The sequence below is a fragment of the Rattus rattus genome, chromosome X (genome assembly GCF_011064425.1).
Source record: "Rattus rattus isolate New Zealand chromosome X, Rrattus_CSIRO_v1, whole genome shotgun sequence".
In the NCBI taxonomy this organism is placed as follows: Eukaryota; Metazoa; Chordata; class Mammalia; order Rodentia; family Muridae; genus Rattus; species Rattus rattus.
Window position 1 is genome coordinate 89,803,851 of NC_046172.1, and position 4,608 is coordinate 89,808,458.

General features: G+C 38.6%; 1 pseudogene; it reads left to right on the forward strand.

Annotated features, from left to right (window-relative positions):
- Positions 1-767: 767 nt before the first annotated feature.
- On the forward strand, positions 768-2,004 carry LOC116888072 (annotated as a pseudogene).
- The last annotated feature ends 2,604 nt before the right edge of the window (positions 2,005-4,608 follow it).

The window sequence follows — 4,608 nt, forward strand, 5'->3', positions numbered from 1 at the left end:
GTAGAAGATTAAAAACATCTACATGGTATATGAAGTCTAGCAATTTGATAAGCCTCCATGATCCTAGAAAAGGATTACCATGCAGTAGTTTGAATTTTCAGCATAATGATTTTCTGTCAGTTATGTTCCTCAAGGGGTTCATTTCAATGAATGATTGGGGAACAGAAATACTGTGTGATGTGCTCCCCAATGCCACATACCTAATTAGTATAGAAGACAAACTAGAGTCTTTATCCCTTAACCACTAGTTTAGAATGGGTTTCTCAAGGTCTGTTTGCCTCAATGTAAGACTATGGGAAAGAGCTGGGTAATGATGAGACTTGCGAAGTTAAGAAAGTTTAAATGAAGACTGGCTTCCTACATTTCTGAATTCAGTGTTGTGTTTTTCTAAGTTTCTCAGACACACTGAATAATATTGAAGATCATAGCAGTATTAGTAATTTTTAGCTATTGGCTCCTTCCTTTATACATTAGGGCCTGTTTCAAGTTTACATATGGATCCACATGCTTAATCCCCACAACATCCCCGGGAAGATTACCAATATTCCTGTTATTTTCATAGTAGAAAACCAAGGCACTGAAACATAACATAATTGGCTCAAGATCAGACAACTAATACAGTACTTAGCTGAAATTTCAGCCAAAGCAGTTTGGCTCCAGAGCTTAGGCTTTTAATCCACTATATTCAGCTTACAAAAGAATCTGCTTCTCATTCAATACTTACCAGTGGCCAATAAAACCAAAGTTCTATGAAAACATATGTTGGAATGTACTGCTTTGAAATTATTCCCAGTATGTATTATAAACAAGGTTAAAAAACATGTCTAGAATTCTAAAATACTATGAGCAACATCTGAGATCAACACTCTTAGGAAAAGAAGAATCTGAAGTCATGAGGGAACATTTGGACCTAGAAGTATTGTAGCTAGAGCTCAGAACCAAGTCCCCAATGACAACAAAAACACCGTAGGGCTTCTCACTGGTACAGGTACTATAATTGAGGGCTTGAAGATATTCTCTCTTTCTCTCCTTTAGTATATAGGTGACAACAGGATACAGGGTTTCCAGAAAAGCAATTAGATTCCAAGGTGGGAAAGGTAAACATTGTGCAAGGTGCTATGAGGAAATTCTTTTTAAGGTCGATAGTAGACAAGGCTCATTTTGTTGACTTAACAGAGCACAACTCAAGTAGCATTATAGTTTTTTGTATCTATAAAAATATAATCTAAGCCATTTTTGGAGGGCGGAAAACAAAGAAAAACAGTTTATAATTAAATTATAATCTCAAGAATAAATAACAAAAAGTGAAGGAAGAGTAGCTGATAGAGTTTAAGACAATAATCTTGAAGTTATTAGAATAAAATTGGTTGTGGTAATCAGATCACTTAATATTCATTTTAACATATTTAAATGATATCTCCAATTCCTATAAAAAATTCTTATGAAATTTTCTTTTTAAATATTTAGGACATGTGAGTTTTGGTTCCATTCTTCATTGGAGATTTTGCTTTAATAAATATCAGAGAGCTCTTTCTGGACTCCATCTTTGCGGTAGCAGCCATGACATCTGTGGATTAGTAGCCAACATGCAGCCTTTGTCCACACCCAGAACTACATACCAGCCAGGAGATGGTTGCCCAGATCAAAACTCACGTGGCCTCACTGGAAGGCATTGTCTCGGAAGAGCAATTTGTGCTTCTGGCAGGCTCGCCCTGCTGGAGGATGAGGCCACCCTAGGCCAGTGTGGTGCAGAGGCCCTGCACACCCTGGAAGTAGCTGGCTGCTTGCTGGGAGGTAAAGTCCGTGGTTCTCTGGCTCGTGCTAGAAAAGTGAGAGGTCAGACTCCCAAGGTGCCCAAATGGGAAAAGAAGAAGACAGGTTGGGCCAAGAGGCAAATGCAGTATAACCGATGCTTTGTCAATGTTTGTCCACAAGAAGAAGGGCCCCAATGCTAATTCCTAAGTCCTGTTGTGATCCTGCCACACTAATAAAGCCACTTTGCCCGGAAAAAAAATAAATAAATATCAGAGAGCCAAGACTGTAAGTAGCTGTCACTAAATTAGTCTTATATTATTTTTTTTTTGTCATAATTTACTAAAGGTTTAAGAGTTGTTTTATTCCATTGATTGTGTTGTTGAGAGTTTAGATTTTATTCAGGGTGATTAAAGATCATGTTATAGCCTTCACATTTTCTTGGAATGCCGAGGTCACAAAGTTTGGACACTGAAGAGTTGTCTGGCTTTTAACTGTTAAGGTCACATGTGGACTTGATAAGTGATACCAACAATATTTTCATATTTAGGCTTGATTGCTATTGTTCATATTTCAGGTTGGCACTGAACTTCATAGGATGTTTCCTCCACAGCCCATCAAGAATTCCATAATCTCCTCTTTAGACTCTGTAGACTTGAAGTTCAGGGGATGGGGTCAGGATACATGGGATAACTCTTCACCATCATATTATGAGCACATAGCAGAGGACCTAGAATATGTAAGCAATAATTGTTAAATAAATTATTATATTGAAGGCACAGGAAAATGAGTCAGGGATGTCTGTACACTTCTTTGTAGACTACCCAGCATATACACTTGTTGCTGAGCATATACTTTGTTATGGTGATTGTTTGAAATTTCCAAGACTAAACCTCTGGATACTAATTGTTGTTTATATTCTCTAATTGCAGTTTGGGTGGATGCCACAGTTGGATGGTGGATATTACTGGTTTTCTAGTCTGAGCATCTTAGTGACAATATATATTAGATCTGAGAAAGTCTATTGAATTAAGTAAGAAAGAAAGTCATATGCTATATTTGGATTTTCAAAAAAGCAGGCATTGATCACCTTCTCCCACTACCATATTGTGCATCTGAGGAGACTCAGGGTCATTGACTAATGATAACTCCAGATTGATAAAGCTACTGTAACACTGACAGAAAACTATAAAACTGAAGTTTCCAAGTTCAGTGTTCTTATCCACACATTCCCGTTAGCACTAATCAACAACATAGGGATTTGTCTCAAGAGCTGCACCTCATTTTCTGTGTAGGAAGCCATCTCAGAGTTTGTACAGTTCTTAATGAACTATCAGACATTGACTAGATTTCATGCTTGCCAGGGTCAGTGTGTTTGGGAAATCCCTACCATGTACTAATGCAATGAATTCTTCTTACAATTAAAAAACAAAGCACAAAGAGAAGAACATATTGCCAAGTATCTTCTGCCCAAATTTCAGGTAACACGAATTATAAATCTATATGGATTTTTACAGCTCTGTACAGGAGATACCACGAAAGTAAAAACAACATACTTAATTATAGAAATATAGGAGCTGTGGAAAGGGATTCACACTTGTGAAAGTGGTGCTGGATTTCAGGGGCTGGAAGGATCATTAAGGAAGCATCTTGCGATGACAACGTAGTGGCTTTTGAGACTAGACTTCAGCATTCTCCTTTTCCTGCAGTACTCCCCTACCTATTCACACTTCTCTTCACCCAGCACTGTGGTTAATTAGATAAGCAGTGCTCTTATCTCCATGGCTAAATCATTTTCTTGACTCTTTATGCAATAGCGACTCTTCTGGGAGAAACATGTGATAGGGTTCAGAATATGATGAATATTTGCATGCTTACACCTTGGGGAGAGAGATTTTGGTAATGATAGCATGGAAATGGGCCAGTTTACTTGGAAAATGACTTTGAAAAGAATAAAGTACGTTTTGTAGCGTATAGAGGGATTTATGCTGTCCTTAATATCAAAATTTTATGTTTTCATAAATACGTGTTTATTTTGTAAGTAGTACTTCCATAAAGAAGGAAGAAGTGATTGGTAGTATTACATGCCAAAGATTTCCCCAGTGAGAAGACTGAATTCATATTTCCTTTATGATTCAAAATAGTAATGAAATGTGAACCTTCCACCCAGCGACCTACATGGCTTAGGTGTTGACCTAACCATGGTGATGGGAAATAAACATTTAGAGAGAGAGAGAGAGAGAGAGAGAGAGAGAGAGAGAGAGAGAGAGAGAGAGAGAGAGAGAGAAATAGAGAGAGAGAGACAGAGAGCGCAGACATGCACACAGAAAAGCTGGAGGGTGTGGGTCTCTCTATGAGAGAAGAGGTACCAATAATAGCTTGGAAACTACAAGTTTACTATATACAGCAGGAAAGAGAAGGTAGGTTAGCCAATCTCAGTAGCAGGTCTCTGTAGGAAAGATGTCTCAGGTTTCTCTTACGGAGGGGCAGGCTGCATTTGGTAGTTTCTGCACACATTGTCAACATTCAGGGGGAAGAAGCTGCAGATGATGCTTTCTGCACACACTGGTTTTAGCTAAAGGTCAACAGCTTGTCAGCATCCCTATTCAGACTGGGGAAAGCGCTGCCATTCTGCTGAGCCTGACCTGGAGGCTTTGTCATTCCCATGGGGATGAAGCATTGGGGTACTTGACATGAGCTGTGCTCCCATCAACAATACACTCAGGACTTCATCTACTCTCACGGTTCTAGTTGAGTTAAAAGTAGGTAGTTTTGTAATTTCCTGCCCTTTCTCAATTTTTCTACTTGAGTTATTTAGAATGTCTGGTATCTATGGTAGGCCTTTCTGGCTCTGCT